Source organism: Halichoerus grypus, chromosome X (assembly GCF_964656455.1).
Source record: "Halichoerus grypus chromosome X, mHalGry1.hap1.1, whole genome shotgun sequence".
NCBI lineage: Eukaryota > Metazoa > Chordata > Mammalia > Carnivora > Phocidae > Halichoerus > Halichoerus grypus.
Genome location: NC_135727.1, coordinates 94,440,760 through 94,453,483, shown reverse-complemented (window position 1 = coordinate 94,453,483; position 12,724 = coordinate 94,440,760). Strand labels below are relative to the sequence as shown.

Below are 12,724 nucleotides of genomic sequence, written 5' to 3'. Positions count from 1 at the left end.
CAATACATTAATTGTAGGAGACCTCAATACTCCACTCTCAGCAATGGACAGATCATCTAAGCAGAAAATCAACAAGGGAACAAGAGCTTTGAATGATACATTGGACCAGATGGACCTCATAGATATTTACAGAACATTCCACCCTAAAACAACAGAATACTCATTCTTCTCGAGCGCACATGGAACTTTCTCCAGAATAGACCATATACTGGGTCACAAATCAGGTCTCAACTGATACCAAAAGATTGAGATTATTCCATGCATATTCTCAGACCACAATGCTCTAAAACTGGAACTCAATCACAAGAAAAAATTGGCAGAAATTCAAACACTTGGAAGCTAAAGACCACTCTGCTCAAGAATGTTTGGGTCAACCAAGAAATCAAAAAAGAACTTAAACATTCATGGAAATCAATGAGAACAAAAACACATCGGTCCAAAACCTATGGGATACTGCAAAGGCGGTCCTAAGGGGGAAATACATAGCCATCCAAGCCTCACTCAAAAAAATGGAAAAATCCCGAATTCACCAACTAACTCTACACCTTAAAGAACTAGAGAAAAAGCAACAAATGATGCCTAAGCCCCGCATTAGAAGAGAAATAATTAAAATTAGAGCAGAAATCAGTGAATTAGAAACCAGAAACACAGTAGATCAGATCAACGAAACTAGAAGTTGGTTCTTTGAAAGAATTAATAAGATCGATAAACCACTGGCCAGACTTATCCAAAAGAAGAGAGAAAGGACCCAAATTAATAAAATTATGAATGAAAGGGGAGAGATCACGACTAACACCAAGGAAATAGAAACAATTATTAGAAATTATTATCAACAACTCTATGCCAATAAACTGAGCAATCTGGATGAAATGGATGCCTTCCTGGAAACCTATAAGCTGCCAAGACTGCAACAGGAAGAAATTGACAACCTGAATAGGCCAATAACCAGTAAGGAGATTGAAGCAGTGATCCAAAACCTCCCAAAAAACAAGAGTCCAGGGCCTGATGGATTCCCTGGGGAATTCTACCAAACATTCAAAGAAGAAATAATACCTATTCTACTGAAGCTGTTTCAAAAAATAGAAACAGAAGGAAAACTTCCAAACTCATTCTATGAGGCCAGCATTACCTTAATCCCCAAACCATGCAAAGACCCCATCAAAAAGGAGAATTTCAGAATGATATCCCTGAGGAATATGGATTCCAAAATCCTCAACAAAATCCCAGCTAATAGGATCCAACAATACATTAAAAGGATCATCCACCACGACCAAGTGGGATTTATCCCCGGGATGCAAGGGTGGTTCAACATTCGCAAATCAATCAATGTGATAGAACACATTAATAAGAGGAGGGAGAAGAACCATATGGTCCTCTCAATTGATGCAGAAAAAGCATTTGACAAAATACAACATCCTTTCCTGATTAAAACTCTCCAGAGTATAGGGGTAAGAGGGAACATTCCTCAAGTTCATAAAATCCATCTATGAAAAACCCACAGCGAATATCATCCTCAATGGGGAAAAGCTGAGAGCCTTTCCCTTAAGATCAGGAACACGTCAAGGATGCCCACTCTCACCACTGTTGTTCAACATAGTACTAGAAGTCCTAGCAACAGCAATCAGACAACAAAAAGAAATAAAAGGTATTCAAATTGGCAAAGAAGAAGTCAAACTCTCTCTTTTCGCAGACGACATGATACTTTATGTGGAAAACCCAAAAGACTCCACCCCCAAATTACTAGAACTCATCCAGCAATTCAGTAATGTGGCAGGATACAAAATCAATGCACAGAAATCAGTTGCTTTCTTATACACTAACAACGCAACTGTAGAAAGAGAAATTAAAGAAACGATTCCATTTACAATAGCACCAAAAACCATAAGATACCTTGGAATAAACCTAACCAAAGAGGTAAAGGATCTATACTCTAAGAACTACAAAACACTCTTGAAAGAAATTGAAGAAGACACAAAAAGATGGAAAAATATTCCATGCTCATGGATCGGAAGAATAAACATTGTTAAAATGTCTATGCTACCCAGAGCAATCTATATCTTCAATGCCATCCCGATCAAAATTCCAATGACATTTTTCAAAGTGCTGGAACAAACAATCCTAAAATTTGTATGGAATCAGAAAAGACCCCGAATCACCAAGGAGATGTTGAAAAAGAAAAACAAAGCTGGGGGCATCACGTTGCCCGATTTCAAGCTATATTACAAAGCAGTGATCACCAAGACAGCATGGTACTGGCACAAAAACAGACATACAGACCAATGGAACAGAATAGAGAACCCAGATATGGACCCTCAACTGTATGGTCAAATAATCTTTGACAAAGCAGGAAAAAACATGTAATGGAAAAAAGACAGTCTCTTCAATAAATGGTGCTGGGAAAATTGGACAGCCACATGCAGAAGAATGAAACTCGACCATTCTCTAACACCATTCACAAAGATAAACTCAAAATGGATGAAAGACCTCAATGTGAGACAGGAATCCATCCAAATCCTAGAGGAGAACATAGGCAGTAACCTCTTTGACATCGGCCACAGCAACTTCTTTCAAGATACATCTCCAAAAGCTAGTGAAACAAAAGCAAAAATGAACTTTTGGGACTTCATCAAGATAAAAAGCTTCTGCACAGCAAAGGAAACAGTCAACAAAACAAAGAGGCAACCCACAGAATGGGAGAAGATATTTGCAAATGACACTACAGATAAAGGGCTGGTATCCAAAATCTATAAAGAACTTCTCAAACTCAACACCCAAAAAACAAATAATCAAGTCAAAAAGTGGGCAGAAGAGATGAACAGACACTTCTCTGAAGAAGACATACAAATGGCTAACAGACACATGAAAAAATGTTCATCATCATTAGCCATCAGGGAAATCCAAATCAAAACCACACTGAGATACCACCTGACACACCAGTTAGAATGGCCAAAATGGACAGGGAAAGAAACAACAAATGTTGGAGAGGTTATGGAGAAAGGGGAACCCTCTTACACTGTTGGTGGGAAAGCAAGTTGGTACAGCCACTTTGGAAAACAGTGTGGAGGTTCCTCAAAAATTTAAAAGTAGAGCTACGCTATGACCCAGCAATTGCACTCCTGGGTATTTACCCCAAAGACACAGATGTAGTGAAAAGAAGGGCCATATGCACCCCAATGTTCATAGCAGCAATGTCCGCAATAGCCAAACTGTGGAAAGAGCCAAGATGCCCTTCAACAGATGAATGGATAAAGAAGATGTGGTCCATATATACAATGGAATATTACTCAGCCATCAGAAAAGATGAATACCCAACTTTTACATCAACATGGATGGGACTGGAGGAGATTATGCTAAGCGAAATAAGTCAAGCAGAGAAAGTCAATTATCATATGGTTTCACTTATTTGTGGAACATAAGGAATAACATGAAGGACATTAGGAGAAGTAAGGGAAAAATGGGGGGGGCGGATTGGAGGGAGAGATGAACCATGAGAGACTATGGACCTGAGAAACAAACAGGGTTCTAGAGGGGAGGGGAGAGGGGGGATTGGTTAGCCCGGTGATGGGTATTAAGGAGGGCACGTACTGCATGGAGCACTGGGTGTTATACAAAAACAATGGATCGTGGATCACTACATCAAAAACTAATGATGTATTGTATGGTGACTAACATAATATAATAAAATTAAAAACTACAAAAAAAAAAAAGAAACCCTTATATGACTGTACCAGTTAGTGTTTGCTACATCACGAGCTACTCCAAAATTAGGTTGCTTAAAACAATCACTGTTTAGCTTATAACTCTATGGATGGGCAATTTGGGCCAGGACGGGCTGGGAGGTTCTTCTGCTGGTCTTGGCTGTGCTTTCTCACATGTCTAGGGCAAGGGTTGCAAACTTTTTCTGAAAAGGTCCAAATAGTAAATATTTTAGGTTTTGTGGGCCATAGAGTCTCTGTCACAACTACTCAACCCTGCCAGTATAGGACTAAAGAAGCCATAGAGAGTGCATGAATGAATGAGCATGGCCATTTTCCAATAAAACTTTATTTGCAAAACCAGGCAGCTGTCTAGCAAACTGTAGTTGCCATCCCCTGGTCTAGGGTCCAATGCTGGTTGGCTGTGGGCTGGCTGGTCTAGAATGGGGTTAGCTGAAAGAGCAAGCACTTTTCAAGCTTCTCTTTGCATCCTGTTTGCTACCTTCTTATTAGCCAAAGCAAATCACAAGGCCAACCCAAATTCAAGGGGTGCAAAATTAGACTACCCCTCTTGATGGGAGGGGAAGAATTTGTGATCTTTTAGCCCCCAGCCAACCATAAGTCACTTATCTAAATGATCTTCCACAACACCTACTAAAGAATCAAAACACAGCTAGAGCTATGGTAGCCAGACATTGGCGTTGGGCCCCTGGGTGCCCCCCTCTGCTGACAGAGCTGGAATTCACAAAATCTCTTAGAATGCTTCTTTCTAAGATGAAACGGTTAGATGGCCCTGGAGAGATTGCAACCATATGCATCTTGCGTGCAGTAAGGGGCCAAGTAGGGCAATCTGAGAATAAGAAAGTACCCAATTAGCCCCAAAGCATCAATCACTACCAATAACGTTAGAGCCACTTCTTTGGCGTTAACAGTAGGGAGGCACCTGTCCCCAGGAGCACCCACCCAATCAAAGTGCAGCCAGGCCAGCAGAAAGCTCAACTTATAGCTCAGATTTAGCACCTGCCACCTTGCCAAGCATGTTATGACCCTAAGGGTACCATAAGGTCTGCTGGTGGCTCTCAACACCTCTCGTGGTGCTTTCATGGTGTTTTATAATGGTCTCTTCATTTCTGTTTTCTTCTTGTCATTTGGAATCAGAGCATGTCTTATCCACCCAACATCTGTTGAAGGATCACTCAAATGCCTATTTGGGGTACAGATATGAATATGGTGGGCGAGAGCAAATGTGGGCATAGAGGGCACATTCTTAAGAAGGTAGATCCTAGGGCACCTGGGTGGCTCAATTGGTTAAGCGTCTGCCTTAGGCTCAGGTCATAATCCCTGAGTCCCAGGATGGAGTCCCATATTGGGCTCCCTGCTCAGCGGGAAGTCTGCTTCTCCCTCTGACCCTCCCCCATCTTGTGCTCACTCTCTCTCTCTCTCTCTCTCAAATAAATAAATAAAATCTTAAAAAAAAAAAGGTAGATCCTAGGGAGGTGTCACTCAGGCCAGTTAATTGGCAGCATGAAAACATCTCAGATCAAATGCAGCCTGTTTCATAGTTTGCTTGGAGGACAGAGAATCTCATTAACTGAGTGTCTGTCATGTGTAGGCCCACCTTACATTCCCTCATCTAGTCTTCCTAAACACCCCTTGGCAGAGGTATTGTTACGCCCATTTTACAGATGGGAAAACTGAGGCTCAGGGCAGTTCAGTAAATTGCCTAAGGTCACTCCATGAGTACATGACAGAATCAGAGTAGAAACCCAAAACATGGTCTGACAACTCCAACTGCTTCCTTCAAGACTGGAAAAATAACATGGGCATTTTCTTCCATTGTGTTGCCTCATCCCTTCAGAGCAAGAAGCATTCACTTTCCAAATGCTTAATACCCAAGCTTTCCATCGCACTTGGCCTGATGAGCTCTCCCAATTACCCAGTGACTGTCAGAAACAACAACCGTTTGGGGTTTGGACCATGACCCGTGACACACTCTCTACCCTGTGCTCAGAATCTTGTCCTCTCATTAGAATTAAGAGAGGTCCTAGGAAATCAACCATCTTGTCCGGTGTTCACCTCAAGGCCGGGGAATTTCCTCAACCTCTCTCAAATTCAAGGTTCCCTAAGCAGAGAGTCCCAATCTTTTCCACTGGAGGCCTCTTCCAGTGTTTTCTGCTCTTTTTTTTTTAAAGATTTTATTTATTTATTTGACAGAGAGAGACACAGCGAGACAGGGAACACAAGCAGGGGGAGTGGGAGAGGGAGAAGCAGGCTTCCCGCAGAGCAGGGAGTCCGATGCGGGGCTCGATCCCAGGACCCTGGGATCACGACCTGAGCCGAAGGCAGATGCTTAACCGACTGAGCCACCCAGGCGCCCTGTTTTCTGCTCTTAAAAAAAAAGACTTTCCTTCTAATGCAGATCTAAAATGCCTGCATTTATTTTTTAAAGATTTCATTTATTTGACAGAGAGAGACACAGCAAGAGAGGGAACACAAGCAGGGGGAGTGGGAGAGGGAGAAGCAGGCTTCCCGCAGAGCAGGGAGCCCAATGTGGGGCTCGATCCCAGGACCCCAGGATCACAACCCGAGCCGAAGGCAGACGCTTAACGACTGAGCCACCCAGGCACCCCTAAAATGCCTGCAGTTTTAACTTAAATCTATTACTGTACTTCTGTCTCCTAAAAAAAAATTAAGAAAAATGACCCAGTTCATCCCCACAAAAATCGTATTATATATTTCAAGATAGTAATTATCCCTTTGGCTCCTCTCGACCTCCTCCACCTTCCGTGATTAGTTTTTTGGCATTCTTTGGGAATGACAATCCTGATCATAATCCTACCTGTCCTCATCTTTAGACGTTCCTTCTTTATAAGGACCAGACTGACAATCATTATACCACTTCTTAAGAGACAAGTCTCTGAACTTTATCATGTGAAGCAATAAAAAGCAAGAGATTTGGAGTCAAGTATTCTAGATTTGAGCTTAGAAATTATTATTTCATTCATTATTATTATTATGTACTATATTTACATTGTCAGACATAACCATTACAAACTACTTTCTCCCTTCTCTTTTTTTCAAAGGATTTATTTATTTGAGAGAGAGAGAGAGAGCATGTGCAAGCAGGGGGATGGGCAGAGGGAGAGGGAGAGAGAGAATCTCAAGCAGACTCCTCACTAAGTGTGGAGCCTGATGCAGGGCTCGATCTCACGACCCATGAGATCATGACCTGAGCTGGAATCAAGAGTGTGATGGTTAACCGACTGAGTCAACCAGGCACCCCTACTTTCTCCCTTGTTACCACAATTTTAGTCTTAGATCATTTTTTATTTTTTTTTTATTTTTTATTTTTTTTAAAAGTTCTTCTTTTTTTTTTTTTTAAAGATTTTATTTATTTATTTGAGAGAGAGAGAATGAGAGAGAGAGCACATGAGAGGGGGGAGGGTCAGAGGGAGGAGCAGACTCCCTGCAGAGCAGGGAGCCCGATGCGGGACTCGATCCCGGGACTCCAGGATCATGACCTGAGCCGAAGGCAGTCGCTTAACCAACTGAGCCACCCAGGCGCCCTTAGATCATTTTTTAAATTGGTTTTCTGAAGCTTATTGTCTGGGAGATTTTTCAGAAAAGGCTCATGGGAATAATATTTCCTGAATCCTTGTAGATTCACAAAAGTTTGCCTAAAGCTTCTATATTGAAAGGTCACCAAAAAGACTCCCCCATACCACCACCAAACTTCCCGATCCTCATGCAATCCTTGGGGGGGGGGGATGCACCACTCCCCATCCCCTGGATCCTCTCCAATCTCTGCTTCCTTAGTTCCTTTATTCCTTGGTCCTGCCCCAGCATCTCAGGCTGAAACCACTCAGATGTCTCCTTCAGTTTCCTCTTTCCAACCTGTTCCTTAAATATGGATGTTCCCAGGATCTCCTTTTAAGTTTGCTCATTCTTGTGGCTTCCGCTCATCCTTTCTGGGACGAAGACTGCTATACACGTGTCTGTGTCTGGCCTTCATCTTGCCCAGCCCAGTCCAGCACTTCTAAGGGCCCAGCACCCCACACCCTGCAGAATGTGCAGGGCAACTCACACACAGGCCACCCCAGCACTGCCCTCCACATCTAAACGTCTCACCTCATCTGTAGGTCACATGTCCCTTCTCTCCCTACTCTTCTTCCTACTGTGCCTTCATCTAACCTGAACCATAGCCTTGATCTTCAGATACAATCATCTCACTCCGTTAGTAACTGTGAAGCCTTTGCTCAAATGCTCCCTTCTCTGTGAGGCTCCCCTGTCCGCCCTATTTCAAATTTCTCTCACACCCCTGCCGGCATTCTCAATGCCCCTGACCTTGCCCTACTTTTTCTTTTTTCCATAATACTTACCAACTTCAGACGCACTAACCGATTAACCCATTTGTCCCGTGCCTTGCTTGTTGTCTGTCTTCTTGTTTGAATTAAAGCTCTACAAGGCCAGGAATTTTTGTCTGGTTTGTTGGCTGGTGTGTCCCCAGCACTTAGAACGGTGTCAGGAACACAGCGAGCCCTCGACAATTAGCTGTTGTATGAAGAAGCCAATAAAGTAAGAACAGAAGAGCAACTCATAAGGCATATGGGACTTAGAAAGAGAAAAGAGATGAATGGCACAATGAGGCCAGAGCACAGGGTTCAAAATTCTACTCATGCATGATGTAATGGGCTCTAATGTAGGGCATTGCTGGTGGTTATACAAAAGGGAATTACAGAGGACCCAAGCGGGGCCCCACCCAATATGATAGATGAATAATTTCAGATCAGAAATCCTATGTGATATTATATTAGGACCTGAAATCGGTGTGCTTGGTTAAGTCTCAGATGACTGCTGACCACAAAATGGAGGACTTCCCAACAACTGCCCACTTCATCTTGGGTGGGAGTTTCAGGGTTTATTAATCAATGCATTATCTTTTCTTTCTTTTTTTTTTTGTGAAGAAAAGCTTCATCTAAAAATATGGAACGCTTAGCGAATTTGTGTGTCGTCCTTGTGCGGGGACCATACTAATCTTCTCTGGATGGTTCCAATTTTAGTACACGTGCTGCCTAAACACTGTGTTTTTTATTTTCTCTATTTTCTGATGCTTTGACATCTTGGGGCATTGAGTCCTTGGGGAGGGACTGCCTTTCCTAAAATTAGCTAATTCCTAGAGATAGCAAACAACTTGCTGCAAACCAACCAATCCTGAGTCTGTACCCACCATCCCCTTCCTTTTAACAGGCTCCTTGCTGTCCAGGACACTATACCTCTGCCCTAAATCACCCTAAATCACCTCAGAGTCAGGTATCAGACAACTAGGGATCACCGTTATAGCCCAGAGCCTGCCCAAACTATTCAAACTATTCAATCCTAAGTCCCCTCTGTTTGCCTACCCTGCCCCGCCCGTTCCTTCCTGTGAAAACCACAATAAAAGCTCTGGCCCACGTCTCCGCCTCACTTCTTCTGCCTCCTGACTGACCCTGGTAATTCTGCATGTGGCCTTGCGTGGCTTGGAGTTCCTCTTGATTCTAGAGATCTGTAGGTAAGAAGGTAAGTAGGTAAGGGAGGGGCAGACGGCAAGGGAGAAGCAGACTCCCCACTGAGCAGGGAGCCTGATGTGGGGCTCGATCCCAGGACCCTGGGATCATGACCTGAGCTGAAGGCAGACGCTTAACCGACTGAGCCACCCAGGCGTCCCCTGGGATGTATTTTTTAAAAGGTTTTATTTTTAAGTAATCTCTCTACCCAACACAAGGCTTGAACTCAGAACCCTGAGATCAAGAGTCACACACTCTACCGACTGAGCCAGTGAGGCGCCCCTATTTGGGGTGTATTATAAACCTCAATGCAAAACGTAGAATTGTAAGGCTTCCAGAAGACATGAGAGGAGATTTTCATGACTTCGGGGCAGGCAAATTTCACACACAGGACACAAAAAGCCTGAACAAGTTTTTGATGATTTAGGTTATTTATTTAAATAGGTTATTTATTCTGTCATATGCTCTGAGTTGGTAAGGTGTATATGATACACTTGCCAAGCTGATATTTAGAATTTGCTATTTGATACAGCCCCTCTCATTTTTGGGAAACTCCTAAATCTTTTGTAAGTTTTTATTTAAATTCCAGTTAGTTAAGATACAGTGTAATATTAGTTTCAGGTGTACAATAGAGTGATTCAACACTTCCATACATCACCCAGTGCTCATCACGACAAGTGCCATCCTTAATCCCCATCATCTCTTTCATCCATCCCCCCACTACCTCCCCTGTGGTAACCATCAGTTTGTTCTTTATAGTTAAGAGTCCATTTCTTGGCTTGTCTCTCTCTCTTTTTTCCCCTTTGCTCATTTATTTTGATTCTTAAATTCCACGTATGAGTGAAATCATATGGTATTTATCTTTCTCTGACTGACTTATTTCTCTTGGCATAATACTCTTTAGCTCCATCCATGTCGCTGTAAATGGCAAGATTTCATTCTTTTTTATGGCCGAGTGATATTCCATTGTATATTTATACACCACATCTTCTTTATTCATTCACCAATCCCTGGTCACTTGAGCCCCTTGCATAATTTGGCGACTATAAACAATGCTGCAGTAAACACTGGGGTGCATGTATCCCTTTGAATTAGTGTTTTTGTATCCTTTGGGTAAATACCTAATAGTGCAATTGCTGGGTCATAGGGTTGTTCTATTAACTTCTTGAGGAACCTCCCTGTTTTCCAGAGTGGCTGCACCAGTTTGCATTCCCACCAACAGTGCAAGAGGGCTCCCCTTTCTCCACATCCTCACCAACACCTGTGGGTTTTTTGTGCTGTTGATTTTAGCCATTCTGACAGGTGTGAGCTGATATCTCATTGTGGTTTTGATTTGCATTTCCCTGATGAGGAGTGATGTTGAGCATCTTCTCATGTATCTATCTGTTGGCCATCTGGATATCTTCTTTGGAAAAAATGTCTGCTCATGTCTTCTGCCCATTTTTTAACTGGACTATTCATTTTTTGGGTGTTGAGTTTTATAAGTTCTTTATAGATTTTGGATACTAACCCTTTATCAGATATGTCCTTTGCAAATATCTTCTCCCATTCTGTAGGTTGCCTTTTAGTTTTGTTGATTGTTTCCTTCGCTGTGCAAAAGCTTTTTATCTTGTTGCAGTCCCAATAGTTTATTTTGCTTTTATTTCCCTTGCCTTAGGGGACATATCTAGAAAGAAGTTGTTACTGCTGATGTCAAAGAAGTTACTGCCTGTGTTCTCTTCTAGGATTTTTATGGTTTCAGGTCTCATATTTAGGTCTTTGATCCATTTTGAATTTATTTTTGTGTAAGGTGTAAGAAATTGGTCCTGTTTCATTCTTTTGCATGTTGCTGTCCAGTTTTCCCAACACCATTTGTTGAAGAGACATTCTTTTTCCCACTGGATATTCTTTCCTGTTTTGCCGAAGATTAATTGGCCATATAACTGTAGGTTCATTTCTGGGTTTTCTATTCTGTTCTATTGATTTATGTGTCTATTTTTGTGACAGTACCGTAGTGTTTTGATGACTACAGCTTTGTAATATAACTTAAAGTTTGTAATTGTGATGCCTCCCGCTTTGCTTTTCTTTGAAAATCCTAAATCTTAAAAAGTTCATCCTTATTAACATCATTAGTAATGTATCTTAATGGATCCTGAATCAGAGGAAAAAATATTGTTACAAAGGACATCATTGGGACACTTGCTGAAATTTGAATATGGAGTATATAATTTTACTCTGGTTATGCAAGACAGTGTCCTTATTCTTTGGAACCCCATGATGAAATATTTAGGAATATATGGATATTATAATGCCATTTACTCTCAGAAAGTTCAGGAAAATATCAACACATATATGAGTGAAAGAGAAATAAATGAAATGTGGCAAAATATTAACAACTGAAGAATCTAGGTAAACAGCGTCTGAGCAATGTACTTTTCTTGCAATGCTTCTGTAAGTTAGAATCTTTTATTTTAATTTTAAAAACTAAAAAAATTTCTTGCTGCAGTCTAATTGAAGTCTATCTTCCAACAATTTCCATCCCTTTGGTTCTAATTTTGCTTCTTACATGATCTTTCTGGATAAATTGATTTTTTTTTCCACTGTAATAGGATTTCGGTGTATTAGAATAATGGTATCGTGACTCTCCCAAATTTGTTTTCACCAGATGATCTGGATGGGAACTTTAGCTCCCTCCTGACTTTCACGTCTCCCTGATCCCCAGTCTTCCTGTACTCAAGGTGGGCACACACACACACACACACACACACACACAAACCCATCAGCACCACGTGTATAAATACTAAGTGTGATGTCTTATTTTGGAAACCCCTATCAGCTCCCACAGGTGTGGAACCATCCATGTGAATGGGCAAGGAGTTATTTTCTTCTCTACATAGAAAACCTCAACCATGTCTAGGGCTTCTCAGGGCGACCGTGACACAGCCTGTCACCCACTCCACTGGCAGAGAAAAACTGCATAGCAAAGCATTGTCCCTTTTGGTGGCACTATGAGACAAATAGAGCCTTCGGAACTCACATCATGTGGAAAAGAGAAGAACTAAGACATAAAAGCCTGCTTTAGAAAGGTTGCTCCGGGGTGATGTGTTTTTCCCCACTCCTCTTTTCAGAGCCAGGAAAAAAAAAAAAATGAATGATGGTAGGTTTCACCAGCCCTTTCTTAAGTGAATGAAAGAGGGTTTCCTGAAGAAAACTGTCACACGAAATGAATGGCTCCATCACCCAATCTAGGGACACAATCGGACCTTAGGAACCGAGATCACCACAAGCTCTGGTCGATGCACAAAGACACAGGACGAATCTGAATTTGGAGGATGTGCCTTCACATTTAAAGTGCTGACTGATGGTGCTCCCTGGATGGCATGAGACCTGCCTAGAATAGTCTGGCACATTCAACGTTGCCAAGACTTTGCTGTGGCAGTGAAAGCCCCAGAAATGTCTTTGTATCAAGATACCTCCCAAAGTGTGTGTGTGGGGGGGGGTGTTTTC

At 42.0% G+C, this 12,724-nt stretch overlaps 1 non-coding gene across 1 annotated transcript; it reads right to left on the bottom strand.

The window, feature by feature from the left end:
• Window positions 1-8,672: 8,672 nt before the first annotated feature.
• LOC118555071 (U6 spliceosomal RNA) lies at window positions 8,673-8,775 on the bottom strand. Its single transcript, XR_004926783.1, has one exon. It is a non-coding gene; the product is annotated as a U6 spliceosomal RNA (small nuclear RNA).
• Window positions 8,776-12,724: the final 3,949 nt, after the last annotated feature.